We start from the raw sequence: 24836 nt of genomic DNA on the forward strand, positions 1-24836 counted from the left end.
AGCCTCAGCTTCAGGATCTGCCCATCCAGTGAGCACTCAGGGCTGATTTCCTTCAGAATGGCTAGGTTTGATCTTCTTGCAGCCCATGGGACTCTCAAGAGTCTTCTCCAGCACCATAATTCAAAAGGATCAATTCTTTGGCGATGAGCCTTCTTTATGGTCCAGTATGGAAGTGAAAGCTGGCTAACTTGATTAACTTGATTCAAAGAAACAAATGGCTAGAGATGGCCTCTCCATCAGCTTTATTGTTTGTTTCCTAGCTCTAAATGTGTGTGGGTTTTTTCCTTGCCACTCCTCAAGGAAAACAAACTTCTTTATTCCCATAAGTATTCTAAAGAACAGCATTTTTCTAGGCTTTTAACAAATATTGATTGCTTTTATTAAATTTCTTCTTATTTCTTAGAAGCATAACTTGCTGAATTGTATTGCTTCCATGCTGCCAGCCACTTCTGAAGCTGAGTGTTTATGGAAGGATGGCTAAGTATGAGACACTCGAGTCCCATTGTGCTTGAACTGCTTTCTGCATGTCTCTTTCAGTTGTGGCTAGTGTATGGGATTCATGGTGAATTCAGGTGACATCGTCTCGTTTATAGGTACTGACTTTTGAAAACATTGTCAGAAACAGTGGTACAGTGGTACCTCAGGTTAAGTACTTAATTCGTTCCGGAGGTCCGTTCTTAACCTGAAACTGTTCTTAACCTGAAGCACCACTTTAGCTAATGGGGCCTCCTGCTGCCGCCGTGCCACCGGAGCACGATTTCTGTTCTCATCCTGAAGCAAAGTTCTTAACCTGAAGCACTATTTCTGGGTTAGTGGAGTCTGTAACCTGAAGCGTATGTAACCTGAAGTGTATGTAACCCAAGGTACCACTGTATTAAGTAGTTCTGTAATTGCAACAGAAGTTGTGAAGCAGTTGTGAAGATGTGCTCAGAATCAGACAAAAAGATTCGCAGTAGCTGGGGGATAGTGATCTGTTCCTCCCACCTCTTTGAAAGATGTGTGTGTGTGTGTGTTTTCACGCAGGTAGTGCTGTGGTCTAAACCACTGAGCCTCTTGGGCTTGCCAATCAGAAGGTCAGTGGTTCGAATCCCAGTGACGAGGGGTGAGCTCCCATTGCTCTGTCCCAGCTCCTGCCAGCCTAGCAGCTAGAAAGCACGCCAGTGCAGGTAAATAAATAGGTACCGCTTCGGCGGAAAGGTAAACGGCATTTCCATGCACTCTGGTTTCCCTCACGGTGTTCCGTTGTGTCAGAAGCAGTTTAGTCAAGCTGGCCACATGACTCGAAAAGCTGTCTGTGGACAAACGCCAGTTCCCTTGGCCTGAAAGTGAGATGAGCGCCACAACCCCATAGTCGCCTTTGACTGGACTTAACCGTCCAGGGGTCCTTTACCTTTTTATACTTTTGGGCCAATGCATTCAAAATATTGCTAGTTCTGTCAGCCTTAACGTGCAGTCTGACAAAGTGAGAAGAGCAGAGTGGAATCTGCAACAGCACGCTCACAGGAAGTGACAGCTACAGTCTCAAGAAGTCCTTTTGACTTTGTTCCTCACGAGGCTTTGCCCACATACACTCACTGATCCAACCGTGGGTCGGACACGTGAATCCCGATATGAGAAATGCAGTCTGACAAACTGTCGGGTCTTGATGAGATGAAGAGTTCAGAGAAAGGAGGTCTGGCAATGTAGTAAGAGAAGATAATTGAAATGCAGGGACCTTGGGCGATATCTGAAATTCCCATACTGCTAGTGCAAGAGGCCTGCGCTAGTGGGACAAAACATAATCTCCTCCCTCCCCTCTGCAGTGCCCTGCACTTCCTTAAAATCATCCCCAGGTTGCTGGGGGGCCACTAGGAGATGATTTTGGGAGTGGAGGGTGAAAGACAAGGAAACAGAAGTATCTCTGCACCAATGGAGCTCTGATGGTGCTGCTTTGGATAGAACCCTGTGTACTTATCTACTTAAAGCATGAGACTCAGAACCTGGGGACAGGCGTGGTTAGAGACAGATCCTTCAGAACCCTGGACAGATCCAAGGCCCTAGATGTGTAAAACTGGGTCTGTTAAGTGTTTGTTTCATGTTTAGTCCTTGTATTTGTGGGAATCAAACTCTCGTTCCCATTTGCAGAATACGTGGAAGACAACCCTGGGTTGTTTGATCTTTTAATTATTATTAAAACTATTATTATTATTATTTATTATTATTTTGTTCTTAGTGTACTTGCAGATTAAATATACAATGCAGGCAGGTGATTCCTAAGTTGCTAAAGCATCTTCCATAGATTTACATTTAAGACTGGCTGACATTTGCAGACGGGCTGATGCTCTGACTCTGAGGCAGACAGCAGCACAACGGTTCGTAAGGTTGTTCAGCTAACTGCCACAACTGAACCAACGACCATGACTGACACAGAGTGTCATTGAGTTCTACAGCTCTTGCAATGAACCCTTTACGTATGCATTTTGGATGCTAACATCCCACAATATTGGGAGGGAGAATACCCTTTTTAGTCCAAGGATCATAGTCCCTCTAGGTCCCCTCTTTTGGGGGCTTCTTGCCAGAGGTGGGCATAGTCAGACCAAAAGTGTGCATGACCGCCACAAACAGGACACCATCACACACATATACAGTCAAACCTTGGTTGCTTAACGTAATCCGTTCTGGAAGACCATTCGGCTTCCGAAATGTCTGAGAACTGAGGCGCAGCTTCCAATTGGCTGCAGGAGCTTCCTGCACTCAAGTGGAAGCCACACTGGACATTCGGCTTCTGGAAAATGTTCGAAAACCAGAACACTTACTTCTGGGCTTTTGGCGTTTGGGATCCAAAACGTTCCAAAACAGAGGCATATGGGAACTGAGTGTTGACTGTACTCACCTGTGTGTCATGCAGAACACACTCTCTCCCTCTCTCTCTCTCCCCACCCTCCCTTTCTCTCTCTCACACACACACCCTTAAAAAGAAAGCAATTAGGCTTGATGAAATCATGCTAGCTTTTTTTTCCAGGTTCTGGTGGGAGTGAGCTTTCCAGGCAGGTTGAGGGTCTCTAGTTTAGGTTTTTTGTTTGCTGAGCTTAGGTTCTGTGTCAGGGCCATAATAATCCAGTTCTTCAAGTCAAACTGACTTGTTTGACTCAGCTGGCCTCTCTCCACCTGAGTTGGTCTCGAAGTCACTGCCCTTGTTACCATGCACCTGATGCAGATCCACCCTTTATGGCTTGGCTTAGCTTGTGCACCCAGCCTCTAGTTGTATTTTGCCCCACACATTAAATAAATCACATAGAATTGGATGGAGGGGCAACAGTATCTATATGTTTGATTCAACATCGTGGATTACTGTGATGTCTTCAAACTGAAGTTTCATGGCAAAGAGACAGGAGAAGAGAATATCTTCTGAAGTTTACAAAGACATATCCATGTCACGGTACCAAGACGTGTATGGAGCTGAAGTGAGATAATGGCTTATTTTTTATGGCAAGAGCTGGATTTGCCAGAAGCTAGGATGGCACCCATGCTCCATTTTTTAAGTGACAAGAAATGTAATAAATGTGGAAGGAAATGCAATAAGGTGAAGTGATGAAATAACAGGATCACCAAAAGTTAATCCATGATGGTGGTTTCCAGATGACCGACTGACCGAGAAAATTGTCATATTATATGTGTGTGTGTGTGTGTGTTATAGCAAAACAAACTAGTCGTTACACTAACATGGAAATAAAGCTGGTAATTACGAACATAAGAATAGCAGATTCAGGTTAAAATGAATGATATTATCCATTGACCAGAATGAGTGGTAATGTGCTCTCACAGATTGAATTACTGTAGCATTGTTTAAACTTTTTTGATGATTCATAATTAAACAAAGCAAGTAGGATAAAGGCACAAAAAGGTACCTTGCAGCACTGCTGTACATCACTTTTCTGTGTCTCTACATAAGACACGTTCCTACTGAATTCATCATTCCTAATGAAATATTGATCTCTCTTCTTGTGGTTATTGTTCTGTAAACATTTCCTACTCATCTCCCTGCCCTGCCAGTGAAGATAGTCATACTTGAGCTCTAATATTCGCTGTGTTGCTTATAGGCTACTTCCAAATAATCGGTTTTGTTTTGCAGTATTATTGAAATATGCTTCCATGTAGCCAAATCATTATATTTTGCTGTGGAGGTGGGGAACTAGAGAGGATCTGAAGAAAAAAAAATGATTAATTATATGTAGCTGGCGAAATAATTGCCTGCAGCCCTGACCGAAGGTGGAAGTCAATGTGGGTGTAAGATGGATTCTGCAGATTGACAGACCATAAAGCATCGTTGCAGTTTTTTGACTCTCTCTATTTGGCAACTGTAAGTAAAAGCAGCAGTCCAAGAGACAAAAGGGTGGAATATACTTTATAAACAAATGGAAGACAGGCTGTGCATAAGTTCCCTCTATGTACTTCTGTAATATATTTCATACAGTCACACAGGCAGCCTCTGAAACCAAGGCTACAATGCACAACATACTTTTAAAGAACTCTGGGAACTGTAGTTTGTTAAGGGTCCTGGAAGTTGTAACTTTGAGAGAGGTAAGCTGCAGCTCCCATGAATAACACACACACACACACACACACACACACAGAGAGAGAGAGAGAGAGAGAGACTTTTTCCTATTTTTGGAGGTGGTGCTTTAAATACATGGTGTGTACTCAACACTTATCACCCACTAGTGCTTGAAGGCTATGATGGGTTGAATGTGGGCCACTAAACTGAAACTGAATCTTGAAGAGACAGAAGTGTTATTTCTGGGACTTGCAGAGATGGCCTGTGTCTGGATGGGATTGCACTTCTCTGGAAGTAGCAGATATGCAACTTGGAGGGTTCTCCTGGATTAAACACTAGAGACTCAGGTGAATAGTTGCTAGGAGCACCTTTTTCCAGCTATGGCTCATTTGCCAGTTTATGGCCCCTTTTGGACAGGAATAACTTGGCCACTCTACCCCTCCATGCTCCCATAACCTCCAGACTGGATTATTGCAATGCACTCTACATGGGGCTGCCCTTGAAGATGACTTAGGAACTTCAGTCGTTAGTGGCCAGATTACTGACTGGGGTTTTGTTAGATCTCACTGGTTGCTAGTTCTTTAGGGTGCTCACATTAGTGTTTCCACTACCTAGGCTCACAATATTTATTTATTACTTGAAAGCCCACTTCCTTTCTTACAGACCCTTGCAGGTGTTGAGATTGGCAGAGAGGGCTCTTTTGGTTGTTCCGCTGCCCTCAGGGGATGAAGTGCATACCCTGTGGAAGACCCCCAAATTGTGGAACTCCCTCCTCACAGAGGTGCATCTGGCATCTTCATTATGCTGCTATTGGCAAATCTCTGTACCATGGCTTTTGGCATTGGAGATGTATAGCTTTATGATCCACCCTATATCAGCGATTGTAAATTGTTTAAACAGTTTTAGCGTTGCTTTAATTGTTGTGAACCACTCTGGGACCCTGGGGTGAAGGGCGGGGGTGGCAATGACAACAACAGCAGCAACAACAACAACAACAAGAATTCACTAAAGACTGACTTGTTATCTAGAATATAAAGGTTCATAAGAGAATAGCAGCAAGAGTAATATGCGAAAGGTACTTGTCTGTTTTAAGGGAGGCGGGTGGCGCTGTTGGTTAAACCACAGAGCCTAGGACTTGCCAATCAGAAGGTTGGCGGTTCGAATCCCGTGACGGGGTGAGCTCTCGTTGCTCAGTCCCAGCTCCTGCCGACCTAGCAGTTCGAAAGCACGTCAAAGTGCAAGTAGATAAATAGTTATCACTCCAGCGGGAAGGTAAACGGTGTTTCCGTGCCCTGCTCTGCTGGCCACATGACCCAGAAGATGTACGCCAGCTCCCTCGGCCAATAAAGCAAGATGAGTGCCGCAACCCCAGACTCGGCCATGACTGGACCTAATGGTCAGGGGTCCCTTTACCTTTACTTGTCTGTTTTACTAACATGAGGACAAGGTGTATCCTAAGACAATAGTCCTAAGCTACTTGGATCTAAGAAATGTCCTCCTTGACCTTAGATTTGCAGTCAAAGGTCAAATCTATCCACTAGGACTGTCCTTGCATTTATTTGTATCCTCCACTTTGATCATATGAAGCTGGTTTTTACTGAGTCACACCGCTGAGCAGTATAATCTCATATCCTGTTTGAATCTCTAGGGCCTGGGGTTGAGTGCTTTCTTTGCCCTGCTACACAAAATTCTTGTTAGAGGAGTTGCCAGGGGGAAGAACCTGCAAACTTTTGCATGTGCCGCATGATCTCTGCTACTGGGCTTTGTGCATTTTCACAGTAATGGGGGCTTCCAGATAGGTGTTTGTCATGAGATCAGTGCACTTCATATATGCAGGTTTTTGCAGCCTCTGCGTAACAGCATTGGCATCCAAATGCCAGGCTGCATTTATATATCAACAAGTTGCCATTCACCTGTTTGTGATATCTCAGGTATCCACTTGCAAATTAAGCCCCTGTCTGGAAGCACCCACTGTATTGTTATTAAACCTCCAATTTATGTTCGTTAGTCTTCTGCCTCAAATATTCCACCCTTACAGTAATATTTTCTCCAGCTTGTGCTGTAGTCTGCCAAGCGTGTCTGCTCAGCGGTGCTATCAAGCAATCTCCTCTACTGTAATAACATTGTTGCTCTTAATTGGAATAGTATGGTGTTTGACTCCAGTAATAATGAAATCTGCTGTCATGTTTTTTTTTTCCCCAGTTAGAAAGAAGGCTGTTGCAAAGAATAGGGAGCAGCCCTTGGCTAAAAAAACACCACAAAGGGAAATCAATGAATGACTCAACATTGCTCAGCACAGCTCAGGAGCACACTGATTGTCAATATCTTTAGCGCAGGCAGAAAAAGGTGGGGAATAGCACAGGCAAGTAACAAGGAGACTAAGCAAAATTGGCACTTGGCAGTGAAAAAGGTAGGAGGGTGAACTATAGACAGGAGTGCCAACTTGGCCCAGTGACTGTGGGTGCCTGGGGCCTTGGGTGTCATACAATGTGTAAAGCCCTGACACTGAAATTTGTGGGTGCCCAGCCCCTTCATGGGGAATTTTGTGGGTGCTTGGGCACCTAGTGCCCCATGGAGTTGGCACCTATGACTATAGAGAGAGAAAGTAGGGTGAGCAAGGATTTTTGTTGTTGCTGTTGTTTAGTCGTTTAGTCGTGTCCGACTCCTCGTGACCCCATGGACCAGAGCATGCCAGGCACTCCTGTCTTCAACTGCCTCCCGCAGTTTGGTCAAACTCATGCTGATAGCTTCGAGAACACTATCCAACCATCTCGTCCTCTGTCGTCCCCTTCTCCATCTTTCCTAACATCAGGGTCTTTTCCAGGGAGTCTTCTCTTCTCATGAGGTGGCCAAAGTACTGGAGTCTCAGCTTCAGGATCTGTCCTTCCAGTGAGCACTCAGGGCTGATTTCCTTAAGAATGGATAGGTTTTATCTTCTTGCAGTCCATGGGACTTTCAAGAGTCTCCTCCAGCACCAGAATTCAAAAGCATAAATTCTACGGCGATGAGCCTTCTTTATGGTCCAGCTCTCACTTCCATACATCACTACTGGGAAAACCATAGTTTTAACTATACGGACCTTTGTTGGCAAGGTGGTGTCTCTGCTTTTTAAGATGCTGTCTAGGTTTGTCATTGCTTTTCTCCCAAGAAGCAGGCGTCTTTTAATTTTGTGGCTGCTGTCACCATCTGCAGTGATCATGGAGCCCAAGAAAGTAAAATCTCTCACTGCCTCCATTTCTTCCCCTTCTATTTGCCAGGAGGTGATGGGACCAGTGGCCATGATCTTCGTTTTTTTGATGTTGAGCTTCAAACCATATTTTGCGCTCATGAGCAAGGATAAAAGGTCCCAAATCAGTAATTTCTATAACAAGAGGGAGCAAAAGGAATCTCCCCAAAGCCTCATTAAAGAAACAAAATCAATTGCAGATAACCATTTGGTTTTTTATTCAAATATCTCCATTTTCAGGTTTTGTCATTTCTAAAGAGAAAACAATTTATTTGGGGAGGCAGGACAATCATACCTTGGAAGTCGAATGGAATCTGTTCTGGAAGTCTGTTCAACTTCCAAAATTTTGGAAGCTCCTGCAGCCAATTGGAACCCGTTTGCAAACCAGAACAGTCACTGTTTGCGGCATTCGGGAACCAAAACGTTTAAGAACTAAGCTGTTCCAAAACCAAGGTACGACTGTATTTAGTAACCCAGTAGTAAAGTAATTCAGCTTTCTAAAATTAAAAAGAAGCAGCTTTCTTCAACATGTTCTCTCCCCCCCCCCCGGAAAGGGTAATATACTACTTTATTGCTTTATTCAGGCAAGTATTATTATTCCCTACAAAAGATTGTGCTCCAGGTAAACCAGAGAAGATGCCAGAGAATTTATTACATTCGGGAAGTCATAGCCTTTATTGGACTCTTTAAACACCTGTAGCAACTATGTGTAAGCTGGGCAATTATTCACATTCAGAAGCCCCAGGAAGCAGGTAGTTACTTAAAGCAAGAATAAAAGAACTGACTTTACACTTAAATAATTTGTTTTGATACCTGTTGGTTCTTTTCTTGGTGGAAATAATTAGAATAGGCAGGCACTAATGCTACCTTTATTGTTCTCTTTAGGAATGGGAAATTTGCCTTACTACAACGAAGCAAGTTTATTCAAGTTAATCAGAATGAAAACATATGTACTGATCCCCTCTTGACTGTAGAATTAGAGTAATGGAGGAAGGTGGTTTTGTTATCTAAGGATTCAGTGCTAATAGATTTTGCAATACTTAACATGCAGTATTTATTCATAGGGCACAAAGATTTCATGACATAGTGCTCCAGGGTTTGCACGTAGGATAAATCTTCTAATCTCTCTTTTCATGTTCGGAAAACTAGAGACAGCTCTCTCTGTCATTCATTCATTTGATTTCTACATGGTTTGCAAACATAATATAATAAGAATAAGAATTTATTATTTATACCCCGCCCATTTGGCTGGGTTTCCCCAACCACTCTGGGCTGCCTCCAACAGAATATTAAAAACGCAATAGAATGTCAAACATTCAGACTTCCGTAAACAGGACTGCCTTCGGGTGTCTTCTAAAAGTCACATATTGTTTATTTCCTTGACATCTGATGAGAGGGCGTTCCACAGGGTGGGCCACTACCAAGAAGGCCCTTTGCCTGGTTCCCTGTAACCTCACTTCTTGCAGGACCTCAGTGTCTGGGCTGAACGATGGGGGTGGAGACGCTCCTTCAGATATACTGGACCAAGGCCATTTAGGGCTTTAAAGGTCAGCACCAACACCTTGAATTGTGCTCAGAAATGTACTGGGGGCCAATGTAGGTCTTTCAGGACCTGTGATATATGGTCTCAATGAAACAAATACATACTTAAAATACCCACTAACAATTCCATCATAGCGTTAAAACATCCTCAATTAAAATATACAATAAAACAGTCAAAAAGCATAATGTTTTTAATCTATGTAAGCCTAAAGCATACATCTGTACTGTATCCACTGTGCAAAGTGATAAACAAAGTTATTCCTGGGGACTTTGATACGCCTAAAAGATCCCCTTGTAGCTTTGCTATAAGGAAGCTGCAGTACCAGGAGCGTTCATATTTTTCTAAAAACTGTAAATGTGAGCAGTTCTTTTTGCTTTATTCTGTATGCTGAAGCTTGTGTGTTGTGATATGCTCGTCTGAAGGACAAGGATATTAGACCTCTAGTAAAATTATCTTCTTATCTTCGTCCCGGCTGGGCCATTTGAGAAGAGATTTACTGTGGCTTTCAGTGACAGGAGGTGCATTTATAATTGCGACCACCAGCCAGATTGCTTCAGCCAAGGTTGAAATACATTTACATTTTGTAACCATTATCTGTAATATGTTGTTATTGGCTTTAATGAAGGACATGTGCGGCGTGTCAGAACGTTACATGCAAAGGATGATTAGAAGACCTTTTTGCAGTGTAAGCCGCTACACAGCATATCGGTCTCATTCGTCTGAGGGACACATTCATATTTTGAACTAATAGTTCTGCTAGAGTATCTGTGCTGCTTCTTTAACCACTTCCCAATTTTCTTTTTCTTTTTTTTTTTAAAAGCAACCCATTGGCAGTATTGATGGTAGTGCATTCATTGCTACCACTATCCTTACGGTAGTCTCTCATGCTACACTGGCTACCACATCAGTTGTAAAGGTATCAAGCAAGGCCTAGCATAGCATAAAGATAAAGGTAAAGGACCCCTGACAGTTAAGTCCAGTCGCAAACGACTCCCGGGTTGCAACGCTCATCTCACTTTACTGGCCGAGGGAGCCGACATTTGTCCACAGACAGTTTTTCCGGGTCGTGTGGCCAGCATGATTAAGCCACTTCTGGCGAAACCAGAGCAGCGCACGGAAACACCATTAACCTTCCCGCCAGGGCAGTACCTATTTATCTACTTGCACTTTGACGTGCTTCCGAACTGCTGGGTTGGCAGGATTAGTTGTAGTTTCTGGGTCACCTTCAAAGGTAGCCCCAGGTAGAGCGCATTGCAGTAGTCCAAGCGGGAGATAACTAGAGCATGCATCACTCTGGTGAGACAGTCTGTGGGCAGGTAGGGTCTCAGCCTGTGTACCAGATGGAGCTGGTAGACAGCTGCCCTGGACACAGAATTGACCTGCGCCTCCATGGACTCCCAGGCTGCGCACCTGGTCCTTCAGGGGCACAATTACCCCATTCAGGACCAGGGAGTCTTCCACGCCTGCCTGCCTCCTGTCCCCCCAAAACAGTACTTCTGTCTAGTCAGGATTCAACCTCAATCTGTTTAGCTGCCATCCATCCACCAACCCTCTCCAGGCCATTTCCAGTATTATTTAAGAACTTATGTATTCATCTGCTTCTTTGTTTCATGCTGTTGGTGTGCACCTAAATGCTGAATGGCTTCGTTGTCTGGCTGCAGTGATGAAAATCAGCCGCTGATTCTCATCACTGCAACCTCACTGCAATATTTAATATATTCGCAGATAGCATTGTGTGATATACAATGTATAGCATCTAGATCAAGGGAAGTAATAGTGCCACTGTATTCTGTTCTGGTCAGACCTCACCTGGAGTACTGTGTCCAGTTCTGGGCACCACAATTCAAGAAGGACACTGACAAACTGGAACGTGTCCAGAGGAGGGCAACCAAAATGGTCAAAGGCCTGGAAACGATGCCTTATGAGGAACGGCTAAGGGAGCTGGGCATGTTTAGCCTGGAGAAGAGGAGGTTAAGGGGTGATATGATAGCCATGTTCAAATATATAAAAGGATGTCACATAGAGGAGGGAGAAAGGTTGTTTTCTGCTGCTCCAGAGAAGCGGACACGGAGCAATGGATCCAAACTACAAGAAAGAAGATTCCACCTAAACATTAGGAAGAACTTCCTGACAGTCAGAGCTGTTCGACAGTGGAATTTGCTGCCAAGGAGTGTGGTGGAGTCTCCTACTTTGGAGGTCTTTAAGCAGAGGCTTGACAACCATATGTCAGGAGTGCTCTGATGGTGTTTCCTGCTTGGCAGGGGGTTGGACTCGATGGCCCTTGTGGTCTCTTCCAACTCTATGATTCTATGATTCCATGATATACAGCTTACTTCAGTTTCCTTGTTCTGTGAAATAACAACTTTTAAGAGGAAGCCAAGGTGAGACACAATGCTTGTTTTGATAATGCAGTATCAAACCACAAATAGGAATGTAGCACTCATTAATCCAGGAGCGTCTTTCTCTTTCGGTGAAAGTAGAAGCCTCATGCTTTAGATCTAACTTTATTGTCTCACTTAGCAATGCTCCAAAACACAATTCTCCAAAACCTTTATGGTCCTTTTTTCTTCCAGTTTTTCAACAGCACCTGTTTCTTGTGGAAAGTTTGCAACTTAATTGGTTGCCAGGACTGTTTAGTTCACCTAGTTAAGCTTCTTATCAGAAGTCTACATTTCTCTGGAAATAGTACTTTTGACTTAAGTTCTCCAGGCTGATCTGTGCTTATAGTATTCTCTGCCCCTGCTTACCCCCACCCCAAAACTCTGCTTGTCCTGCTTTCCTACTTGTTGCTTGTCTCAGGAGGGGGGCAGGGAAACTATATCTAACAATCTGCTTGCATTTTTCACTTCTGTCTACAACATCTAACATTGTATAGGAAATCAAGTTTGCGTGTGACTTGTATTTGAATTCTAGTGCCGTAAATGAACAGTTTGGATTAGTGATATGCATCTCCCTGGTTCGATGTGGAAAGGACTGGACTCAAATGAGTTCATTTAGGCAATTTGAATCATGCCTGAATTCATCTCATTTAGGTCTGGCCCCATTCCAAGCGAACAGCTCATCATGTTCCCAATGATGTCATCAGACGCATGATGGGGACTGGAAAACTTGCTATCCCTCCTTTCCCAGGCTTAATTACTGCAGTTGATATACTGCGAAGACTGACGCTCTGCTTTTACTTGGTCAACAGAGCAGTGCCTTCTGCTTAATACATTTCAGACTCAGGCCATGGATTTGAAGAAACTTTGTTGTGAAGGCCCACTTTTCTGGTGTGGATTTGAATGTGGCTGCCTATTCCCCATGCCCTGACACATGCACTTGGGGCGCTTCACCATTGAGGGAGGATTTGAACTCAAGACCTACAGTTTGAAGTCCAACTTTGCATAATGTTGTATGATGTAATAGATGCAAATCCTTCCAGCTGACTAAACAGCAAGTATAACACTCTTGTGTTCGTTTATCAGGAGCAGGACTGTCATAATGATGAAATGGTGTAAAAGAAAAACCACACATTGCAGCCCCATCTCCATCTTTCAAAAAGCCATGCATATTTGGTATCTGCATGATATACATCATTAAATACATGGTGTAGGGTTATGAAGACATAATGAAAATAAGTGAGATAAATGTGTGTGATTAACGAAACTGACTTTCTTCTGGCTTGGCACAATAAACACATAACACAATTTTTTATTCTTTTTTAAAAAAAGAATTATGCGTCAAGATACACTGTAGATATCTTGAACCTCTTGAACTGTTTTGTTTGTAACACTTATATAGAGTCGTACCTTGGTTTTCAAACAGCTTAGTTCTCAAACATTTTGGCTCCTGAACATCGCAAACCTGGAAGTGACTGTTCTGGTTTGTGAACGATTTTTGGAAGCTGAATGTCCGACGGGACTTCCGGGGCTTCTGATTGGTTGTAGGAGCTACCTGCAGCCAGTCAGAAGTCGCGCTTGGGTTTCCAAACATTTTGGAAGTCGAATGGACTTTCGGAACAGATTCTGTTTAACTCCCAAGGTATGACTGTACTGCCTTTTATCCAGGATTTCAAGGCAGTGGGCAAAAAGGCAACACGTGAAGCAGTAACAAAGACATTCAAAATAACCAGCAGATAAAACACAATAAGGTTATGATATACTTCTCAAAATGTTTTGAATTGCCTTCACACATTGCATAGTTATACTATGGAATTTGTTAGCACAAGATGTAGTGATAGCCATCAACAGTGCAGAACCAGAGATACTCGACACATGATTATATAATTCAGTTGCAATGTCAAATTCCAGTTCAGATGCTCTAGAACTCAGGGTATGCAGAAGTTGGCCCCTCCTATAAAACAAAAAGGGGGGAAACTCCAAATCTTAATGCTTAAATACCATTGCTGCTCATATTCCTGAATAAGTCCATTAAAAATATGCAAAAGAAATGAATAGGAATTCGCAAGTGCTTATTTTCTCTCTCTTATAAGATAGGATTTTAAGAACAATATTTACTTTGAAGTTCTTATTAATGAAAAAAAAAACCAGGTACAAGAATGTTTGGAACCATTATAGCGTAGGTAGTACATTGTGGGTGTTAAGGGAAATAGTTAATGAACCTATTGTTACTGCTGGCAATTATGAAATGTCATGGAAACCATGATGCTCAAAGGCCAAGTAACAGCGTTGCTTGGATTCAACATGAGTCCTCAGGGGAGAATAGCAATTGTCTTTATAAGTTTCACTTGCCTTTAAATAAACTAATTAGAATCTGTATGCACGTACTGGACAAGGAAATGAGTTCTAGCAGACATCCCACTAAGACATGATTTTCAGCAGGGTCCCCCAACTTCCCAAAGGAGCTTTTTAGGGGTTTGGGGGCTGCAGTGTGGGTGATAGGACTGGAGAAGAAAGCCCCCTTCTGTGAAGTTACAATGGTTCATGATTTGGAGGCTGCAAGAAGCTATGCTATGACATATTTTAGAGGAAATGTTGTCTATGACAGCACCAGCCCATTAAAAGAAGAAGAGAAGAAGAGTTTGGATTTGATATCCCGCCTTTCACTCCCCTTCAGGAGTCTCAAAGCGGCTAACATTCTCCTTTCCCTTCCTCCCCCACAACAAACACTCTGTGAGGTGAGTGGGGCTGAGAGACTTCAGAGAAGTGTGACTGGCTCAAGGTCCCCCAGCAGCTGCAGGTGGAGGAGCGGAGACGCGAACCCGGTTACCCAGATTACGTGACTACCGCTCTTAACCACTACAGCACACTGGCTCTCAAAATCAAGAATGGACTCTCCACCCCCACCCTCCGTTTATCTTCTATAAACTATTGCCCTTTAACACAAGCCTGGTACATATATGAAATTCTGGATGTGTGTATATGAACATACAACATGTGTGCTGGCAGTGTACATGTGAGTCCAGATGCACACATCGTAATGTGTGGTTGCAGTAGTTTCAGATGGGAATGTATATTTGAAGAAAGTGATGTTGGGATATCTCAACTTAGGTGTGCATTCCGGTGTTTTCTCATGTGCAGATTATTTTAATTCACCTGCTGATTATTATTTTTCCTAACAGAAAATACATTTGAATGAACAGTTCAGGGTAATTTGAAGACAGCAATTTCCACTTTGGAAATGTAACTTGGCTTGTTACCTTGGCATCCTTAAGTGCCCTGCATAACTCTTATCCTGGCTAGAAGAAGCAGACTGTATTAAGCAATATAGTAAGAATTGTAGAACAAATCATATAAAATAAGAAAAGCCATCCACATTTGCATAATTTATGTAGGCTGCGTATTCAAGTCTTCCTCGCTGCAGAATTTAGTTTACCCTAGTGCAAAATTCCTGCTCCCCAAGGGATAGAGCTCTTCAATGTCATCAGTAAAACAAGTAAAAGGAATTAGTGTTCTGGACTCATAGACGTTTTCTATATTGGTGTTCTCTGTGTTGCTGTTACCCATTTGAGAAAGAAATGTAGAATTCTCTTTCCAATAAAAACCTGTCAGAAAGTTTAAAGTGGATACAAGTGCTATGTGCAAAAGTCTAGAAATGGGCAAACTTTCAAAGATTGTCATCGAAATTCATCAAGGTTTCTCTCCCACCCTTCACCCTCACAAACTGGAAGAACCTGGATATGTTCTGTGAGCCAATTGAAGGGAAACAACTCCCACGATTAGTCTTTTGTTTGGTTTTTTTAATGATATTTATTAAAGTTTCAAAGAAAAGAATTACATGAATTTTAAAAAAGAAGAAAAAGAAAGACAAAAATAAAAATAGAAGAAAAAATACAAAAAAGATAAAAAACACCTAAAAAAATACATCAGTCTTTCCATACCTTACATTCATTTCCTTGCTTCCCTGACCTTCTCACGCCTCCCTTTTTTGTATTCCAATTCAGTTAGTTAATTCAGCAATTTCTTTCCCTCTTTGTTTTTATCTTAGTCCTTTAACATAATATATTATAACTTTAGATTCTCACCTGTTAACAATCCATTTTTACATACACCTTTATAACATTACTGCTTAAACCCCACAATTAGTCTTTTGCAATCACTTACCTGATGAATGCTGGCAAGCAGGTGTGCAGGGAGAAGAAAGGAATATGGTTTGACCTTTCCTCCCTCCTTCTCAGTGTCCCTGATCCATAGTGGGTGGCACTGCACCCTGATGGGCTGCAAAACCTGGCGATCATGGGAGAAGTAATTTCAGGGCTGTTGCCTTTGCCGTGGTCCACCAGGTGTGGCATCCTGGCATGCTGTTTAGAATCATCGAATCATAGAAGAGTTGGAAGAGACCACAAGGGCCATCAAGTCCAGCCCCCTGCCAAGCAGGAAACACCATCAGAGCACTCCTGACATATGGTTGTCAAGCCTCTACTTAAAGACCTCCAAAGAAGGAGACTCCACCATACTCCTAGGCAGCAAATTCCACTGTCGAACAGCTCTTACTCTCAGGAAGTTCTTCCTAATGTTTAGGTGGAATCTTCTTTCTTGTAGTTTGGATCCATTGCTCCGTGTCCGCTTCTCCGGAGCAGCAGAAAACAACTTTTCTCCCTCCTCTATGTGACATCCTTTTATATATTTGAACATGGCTATCATATCACCCCTTAACCTCCTCTTCTCCAGGCTAAACATTCCCAGCTCCCTTAACCGTTCCTCATAAGGCATCGTTTCCAGGCCTTTGACCATTTTGGTTGCCCTCCTCTGGACACGTTCCAGTTTGTCAGTGTCCTTCTTGAATTGTGGTGCCCAGAACTGGACACAGTACTCCATGTGAGAGTACTGGACACAGTACTCCAGGTTTATGTATCCTATCAAGCAGGGGAGCGGTTAGCGCTGTGGTCTAAACCACGGAGCCTCTTGGGCTTGCCAATCGGAAGGTCAGCAGTTTGAATCCGCACGATGGGGTGAACTCCCGTTGCTCTGTCCCAGCTCCTGCCAACCTATCACACCAGTGTAAGTAGATAAATAGGTACCGCTGCGTCAGGAAGGTAAACAGTGTTTCCATGCGCTCTGGCTTTCGTCACGGTCTTCCGTTGTGCCATAAGTGGTTTAGTCATGCTGGCCACATGACCCGGAAACCTGTCTGTGGACAAACGCTGGCTCCCTCAGCCTGAAAGCAAGATGAGCGCCACAACCCCATAGTCGCCTTTGATTGGACTTAACCGTCCAGGGGTCCTTTACCTTTTTTTTTTAACCTATCAAGTGAGGGAGTAGTAGTAGTAAAACACCCTCTTTCCCTGTGCCCCGATGTTATGGCTCTGTTCAGGGGGTTGGCAGGGGTTGGCCAATTAGAATACAGATTCTAATTCTATTTCACATGTCTCTGCCAGGGACTTGGCAGAGACATGTGAAATAGAAGGTAGAAAATTCTCCTTGGCTCATATTTTGATCCAAGCTGAATATTGAGTTATTATTTGCATTTATTAGTCACTAACTTTGATCTCAACTCTAACTCATGAGAACGTCATTCATAGTAAAGTCCTGCTCAAAGCTCCTGTCACAGTACCCTCACATAATTGAAACACAATCCTCTGCAATTCAGACCAATTTCTTGCATTAGACCAGGGTGGTATTTTTAATTTCCACGTCATCACAATAGTACTTCTGAATGTACTTGGGTTTTTATGGTAATTCCCTACCCTCACAAATGCAACTCTTATCACTCTTACTATTTTTCAGAAGGATAATATTGTTTCATTGAAATGTTCCAGCTAGCTTTATTTTAAGCATAAAAATGTTCAACTATCTGCTTTTAAGGCTAAGGGTATATAGGCAAGAGAGATGCTTGCCACCCAAAATGTGTTGCTTATATTTCCATGGGCTTTGGTTACTATTTCCTTTGCCCATATTTTTCCAAAAAGCAAGAGACCAAGGGCATGGTTCTTTGTGTTCTGCATGTCTGCTTCCTAACAAAACTTATCTGAGTGGATCATCTACAGATGGAGCAGGAGAATATTTTTTTAGAGTTAATGTTCCCTGAAATATTAGGTGGGGCAATCCAGCCTCTTTTGTGCTGTGAGTTATCTTCTGGCCTTTCAGTGTGTGCAAGCATTCTGAAGGCAATTAATAATGCCTAGCATCTTCAGTCTCAAGAGGAAAAGAGAGGGGGGGACCCTTTGTTTTCTTTGGTGGCACACTAGCTTTTCAGCTGATGTTTCTTATTTCATTCTTTCAGCACACTCAACATAGAAGACATTAGAATACAGCGCCATGAGGACAAACATGTTGACAAACAAGTGATTTGTTTCCCATGAAAACAAGCTGCTGATCTGACCCTTGGTGAAAATTTGGACCCATCACGGTAAGAGTTTAATGTTTAACCATTTGTTAATGTGAGCAGCTCAAGTGCTGCAACGCTAGAAGTCATCACACGGTGTGAACTTTTAAAACGACTGCTGTGACCTTGTCAGACAAAACTGTAAATGAAACTGATCCATCTTAGGACTGGTACACATGATATATCATTCTTTTAATTACATATAACTGGATGTGTGAACTTTCTTCTTTAGAAAAAATATTGTATTTGGAACAGTATGGATGATAGGAAAGTTTTGATCCATGCTTTTGGATCTTTCTTGGCTGTTCTCCAATTGCATGTTGTCATTTTATACTGTCATTGAATGATGATCATGCAGATGTAATTTGCCCTTTAATCAGATTCTTCTTTTTTTTTACTGTTCTAGAGACATTGAATCAGCACCAATAGAAATGAAATGGAAAGTTTAAAAAAGCCTCTTGAAAAAAATGTTACAATTATGAATAATTGGTATCTCAGATGTTTCCATGTAGCCTTGATGGTAGAAGCATGTATCTCCAGAGTTCAGATTTTGGTCAGCTTTCTACTTAGTATAAAAGTGAATACTATTTATGTAGCCCATCCTAAATCATGGTCATAATTAAAAGAATGACAGCAGAATATTATGTATTAAATTTCATGGGTGACTCATTTTTCCCCATAACTTTTTTATATCAATAACACTAACTTTTTATTCTTGTTAACTTTTAATTTTGGAATGAATCACAAATATGATTCATAAGTGTAAACCTTCTGCCTGACCCCTGGCAGTAGGAAGGGCCAGATTTTTGGTTCTATTGGTGGCCACAAGGCAGCTGTTTCCCCATTCACAAGCCCAAACTGCAGTTTTAGAACGATGCACTTTTGTGGTTAAGGGGTCCATCTTGCAGGAATTAGGGTTCAACGGTCTTTTTCACTTTACCATGGTGAGTGGGAGGCCAGACACTGGTGGGTGAAGTAAGCCTGAGATGTCTTCTGAGCCAAAAAAAACTATAGAGGAGGTGGGATGAACACTGCCCCCTCCTCAGACTTCAAAGCTCACCCAAAGCCTGGAAATCATTTTGGCTTTATGCCTGCTGGGCACAATTGCAGTGTCTTCCACATTTTGTATCACGGGATGTAAATTCATCAAAACATCTTTCAGGCAGAGCAGGCTGAAGCACTTTGCTCTCCAGCTTTGAACTGGAGGGGGAGAATAGAAGCAAATGGGCTTTCCTCTATGCTTGATGGGTGCTCTGTGCACCTGATCAGAAGCTGAGGTTGTGCAAGCCAATGCTCCTTCTCCTGCCTTCAGCTCTGAAGCAGAATCCTTCTCCCTGGCTCCAAGCTTTATCCAGAGCAGGAGATTTCCCCCTGATCTCATGCTGCACTTCAGAGATATAATAGGGGGGCAGAGTATGGGGTCTGTGTGTGCCTTGGTGCCTTGTTTGGTCAGCTTGCGATGACAACACTCTCATTTTAGGGATCCATTAGGGCTACTGTTTTGTGCTCTGGTAGCTCTACTGCAAATCAGATGAACCTTGAATATGCATCAGTTGTTTGGGGCTCTTCCATTCATTCAGTTAACGTGCATAGGTAAAGGTAACGGTAAAGAACCCCTGAAGAGTCCAGTCAAAGGTGACGATGGGGTGGCAGCGCTCATCTTGCTTTTCAGGCTGAAGGAGCCGGCGTTTGTCCACAGACAGCTTTCCGGGTCATGTGGCCAGCATGACTAAACTGCTTCTGTCACAACAGGACACCATAACGGAAACCAGTGTGCACGGAAATGCCACTTACTTTCCCACCGTAGCGGTACCAGTTTATCTACTTGCACTGACATGCTTTCAAACTGCTAGGTTGGCAGGAGCTGGGACAGAGCAACGGGAGCTCACCCCGCCGCAGGGATTCGAACTGCCAACCTTCTGATTGGCAAGCCCAGGAGGCTCAGTGGTTTAGACCACAGCGCCACCTGCGTCTCTGTACAAGGGAATACCTAATATTAGTCACCTACCATTTCCGTCAGCTGCCCTTATGTGCATGAAGAGCAATGAATGCATAAATGTAGAGGAGTCTGCAGGCATTGCAAGCCCAAGACGCTCAGTGGTTTAGTGGGTTTGGCATGATGGCAGAAGACTCACGTTTCGTTCCTTTGCATGTCTGTAACATGAATATGCCTATATGAGCTTATATAGGCACAGGGATTGCTCCATGCGTTGAGAGTTCACTGTGGAAGGTTTGTGTACCTGTTTGTGTGTCTGCATGAGATTGCTTGCAAAGTAGTGAGAATCCGTCACCCTGAAAATCAATAAAAAGAATTGGCAAGCAAAGAGAGTCTGTCACCCTCATTACATTGTCCAGAGGAGCATCAATAACATCCAAACAGAATGACAGTCTTTCTACCTTAATGGCTCTGGGGGGTCAGTTCTCCACAACTGGGCATTTAGTGAGGTGTTGAGCAAAAGGGACACATGCCAGAGTGCTGACAGCCTTTCTGAAGTCCACGCAGAATGGAAATAAATGGCAGCTTCTGAACCGGCAGTGCCTTAGTTGTCTGAACAGAAAAACTCTTGGCTTTCTTAGCCATTCTTTTCGCTAGGCCTACCTTCTCCTGTTGCTAGGCGACAGCTCACAGTGGCTGTTATTTCTTGAAGGCTTACATAACTGTATGGGAGTGAATTACTATGCTAGATAAAGTGTTCCAGTTCCTGTGAAGATACCAGTCCCCTCTGCAACTCGGTGTTTTGTTTTGTTTTAAAAAATTGCTCTCTTCTTTGCCCATGCTGATCCATTGTGTGTCCATAGACCTCTAAACAGATTGTAATCCATCTACAGGTAAAAGTTTTCTACGCCACCTATTGGTTTGTCCCCACTTTTCCTGAAAGTTTGACCATCAATCTCTGTTTTCGGGTTACATTCTTAACTAAAATCTGTTTGGGAAATGTTCCAAATTGGACTAGCAAGGCTCTTCTATCATAAAGCAAAGAGGTTGTAATTTGTGAGAAGAAACTTCTATATATGTATACTGAAGGTTGTGGTTGTTGTTTTTCCTGTGATGGAAAATTCTGCTTAAAATGCTGAACTGAACTGAATTTATGGCCATTAATATAATATCCATAATTAGGCCTTTAATTCCCCAACCCCTGCTCTTCATTGAGAAAAAAAATCCGAGTTCAAAAGATAAGGCTGAAAACACATTTTTCCTGATTTCTCATCAAGCCTTTATTTTCAATGCCCCCCATGTTTCTTCTGTACCATCTAACAACTCATTTCTTTTATTTTTCAAACCCAAGAAAAGGGCAATCACTGCAGTGCCATAGCTTCCTTGTAATGTTGAAATACAAGTACTGAAAATTTGTTGTTGTTATAGTCGTTAACACTGATATTTTGCAAAGCTCTGGGAAACTCATGCAACTTCTTCTCTGCTTCTCCCAAGTTGTATTTAACTTGGGTGGAGCTACTGGACTTAGAAGACAGATAAAGGTTGTGTACTGGATTTCCCTTTCTCAGCCTTGGAAAGCAACACACATGAGTTGCGTGACTCCATCAAAGTCAGAGATGGCTTGGGAGAAGATGAGAAGGAATCTGCTTCTCTTGTTCATAGTCCTACAGATCTTTTGCAAAATATAGCCCTCTAGCTTCTGAAACTCTAATGAGTTGAACAAACAAAATAAAAAGCCTCCATTGATTACATTTCATTATAAAAGATATTTGCAATGGGTGGAGACCTTTCCTCCTTTCCCTACATTTCCATTTCCCCCTTTCAACTTACGTAGACAGACATTGCTGGTCTTGAGATTAAGCACAATATATAAATGCAGGCTTATCTGTTGGAAAATTCCTTTTCTTATGAAGTCCTCATGAACATTTCCCTGCTTTTTAGAATGTATGTCTCACAATAAACACATATAGTATGTGATATACACAAATTTGCAACCAATTCCCCCTAAGATAATGCATGTATGTATGCTGTTTTCACTAAAATATATGCTTTTATGCAGACATTACCAAGTATTTGCAGTTTTGTACAGGTTATTTGGTTGTAGAGCGGCATTGCAAAATTGAGATAAGTGCAAATTTCAAAAGACAAGTGCAGTTTGGTTCACATATTGTCTCAGGGAGTGTGAGTTGAGCAGATTTGCATTTAAATGCAATCTGAATCCAATTCTCTGCCTCAAACACATCCCAATTCCTACTCCCAAACCACCACTGTAATTTTGCTTGCAACTGAGAATTGAAGAATGATGTCTTAGCAAAGCTAAGGAGTCCAAATGTGGAAGGAGCCCTAAACCCTCTTATTTCCTCCATCCCTTCTTAGTTCTCTTAAGTAATTTAGAATGTTTGAATGGAAAGCATTGGATTTTGCAACTTTTATTTGGAGCTGAGTACAAATATTGGGGATAAAACAGGGTGGGCACTTTTGGGTTCGGTAGATGATTGATTGTGGGTAGAGGTCAGCTGGGTACCATATTTTTTGCTCTATAAGACGCATCAGACCATAAGGCGCACCTAGTTTTTGGAGGAGGAAAACAAGGCGGGGGAAATCTGAATCCCAGAAGCCAGAACATCAAGAGGGATTGCTGTGCAGCGAAAGCAATGACCCCCCCTTGCTGTTCTGGCTTCTGGGATAGCTGTGCAGCCTGCATTCGCTCCATAAGATGCACACACATTTCCCCTTACTTTTTAGGAGGGAAAAAGTGTGTCTTATAGAGCAAAAAATACGGTAATTGTTTTGTGAGCAAGGGACTCACCAAGCCTGGCAGTAGCTGACAGAGATCACCTAAAATGAAATCATAAATGCTTCCTGTTACAACCGTTATATTGTTTTCCTAGCTATACAATCAGATAAGGGCTTTAGATTTTGCAAGCTGGGATAGTTTCAAGCTACATCCGTAGACAGTGTGAGGAGGCAGTTCACTTGTGTCCATGGAGTTGTATTAGGGAGAGGTTTTGTTGCCTGGACTGATGGAGATCAATGCCTAGTTTGCAGCCATCATTTTGTGCATCATTGCCGCTGATAGAGATGCAACCTCTGGGGTTTAGCTGCCCGTTTACGACAAGGTGACTGATGCCTTTCATGTTTGTCTTGTAAAAAAGCAAACATTTCAGTTGAAGAAAAGGACACAAGCACTGTGCAAATACTCCACAATTCACATGCACTATTGACTGTTAGTAATGTAGCGAGCAAAGATTGACCTCGATGAGATTCATTGCTCCATAAACAGAAGACGTCAAATTAGGACAATAGCCTTGAATTTACAGCTCCTGACATAGCTGCTGAGGCCTTGAGAGATCACTAAAATTTAAGGGACCTTCCTGAGTTTTATTTGTTTAGGAGAATGGTTTCAACACAGTTTTCTTTAAACCTCCCTTTGTAGAAGTTTTAAGTCAAGCTTTGCAGCTAATTTTGTTACAGGTTTTGTAGATCATCTTACTCTAGGTTTTTATTCCTCCATTTCCCATTGCTTATTAAGCTCTTTCCACATACATACCAAGGCAATTTACAAAATGTAAGAAAAACTGATTGACTGCTGCTGTGTGGCCATTTCTGTGCACATTTGATTTATTAGCCTCAGTCTGGCCAGCAGGTGCTTGTTCTGAAGAATAAAGGCTCAATAACTATTGGGGAAATAAAGCATATTTCCAGTTCATGCGTTTGATTTGACCCTTCAGAAGTTGTATATGGCTGTTAATAAGCTAACAAAGAAGAATTCATGATGGGGTGTAAACTTAGTAGGGGTTGGGTGTCTAGAGTATCCCTATATCATTTCCAGTTAATATAATTTCTTATTTCTAATTAATTGCACTTCCCATGACTTATCAATGGCAGATTTGGGGTATTAAAATTTCAGCGGTACCCTGTGCGATGCCCACCCCACCTCTTGCCTTCTGTTCTGTGGGGCTGCCCCCTTTGGTACCCTCTCAGCTCAGTGCCCAGTGTGGGCAATCTTCCCTAAACTACACTTCCCTAAATCTACCTCTGGTCTTATTATATAAGGTCATAGGTACTTTGCTAAAGCAGCTAGGGAGAGGGATAACATATGCAGAACCACTTTTGGAGCTAAGAACAGGGAATGTAGATTAAACTGTAGGAGTCATCATTGCTTAGGGTTTAGCGATACGTGTGGGTGAGCGATTTTCAGCGTTCCTCCATAAACAACTCTGGGCAATCCTCCCCCCAAAAAGCGCAGTAACTTTCCCCCCCAAAAAGCACACCAACTCCCCCCCCCCATTTTCTGAAATTTCAGTCCTCCAAAATAGGGGGCATCTTATACATGGGGGGTGTCTTATATACAGAAAAGTATGGTAAATATAATGCTGTTAGTAAGTTGTTGTTGTTTTTAATGCAGGCGCTTGGTAGCAGCAAAGAGTTCTACCTTCTGGTATTTCTGCAGAAGTTATTGATTCTTTGTCACATAAAGCATTTTCACACAAAAAGGGCAAATACAGTGGTGCCTCACAAGACGAAATTAATTCGTTCCGCAAGTTTTTTCTTCTTGCGAGTTTTTCGTCTTGCGAAGCACGGTTTCCCATAGGAATGCATTGAAAATCAATTAATGCGTTCCTAGGGAAACCGCTTGCCAGGCTGGCGGTGCGGAGAAGGGCTTTTCTCCCCACCGCAAGCCTTCAGGACAGGTACGGGAACAGAGGGGAAGGGGCGTAGCGCTTCTCCTCTGTTCCCGGGGCTTGCGGTGGGAGGAGGGTTTTTCCTCCCCACCGCCAACATTCAGAACAGCATTCTGAATGTTGGCGGTGGGAAGGAAAACCCTCCTCCC

The 24836-nt window shown here is 42.7% G+C and overlaps 1 protein-coding gene across 7 annotated transcripts in view; it reads left to right on the forward strand.

Annotated features, from left to right (window-relative positions):
- Positions 1-24836, forward strand: part of GULP1 (GULP PTB domain containing engulfment adaptor 1) — a 170422-nt gene that overhangs the window by 56105 nt on the left and 89481 nt on the right. For 6 of the 7 annotated variants that reach the window (XM_082205671.1, XM_082205673.1, XM_082205672.1 and 3 more), the window contains exon 2: positions 17965-18090. The gene's annotated coding sequence lies outside the window, so the exon portion shown is untranslated. Of the gene's footprint in view, positions 1-17964; positions 18091-20739; positions 20896-24836 lie in introns of those variants that run through there. The other variant, XM_082205670.1, reaches the window with a different exon arrangement.

This window comes from Podarcis vaucheri (genome assembly GCF_965113315.1).
Source record: "Podarcis vaucheri genome assembly, chromosome: 1".
Taxonomy (NCBI): Eukaryota; Metazoa; Chordata; class Lepidosauria; order Squamata; family Lacertidae; genus Podarcis; species Podarcis vaucheri.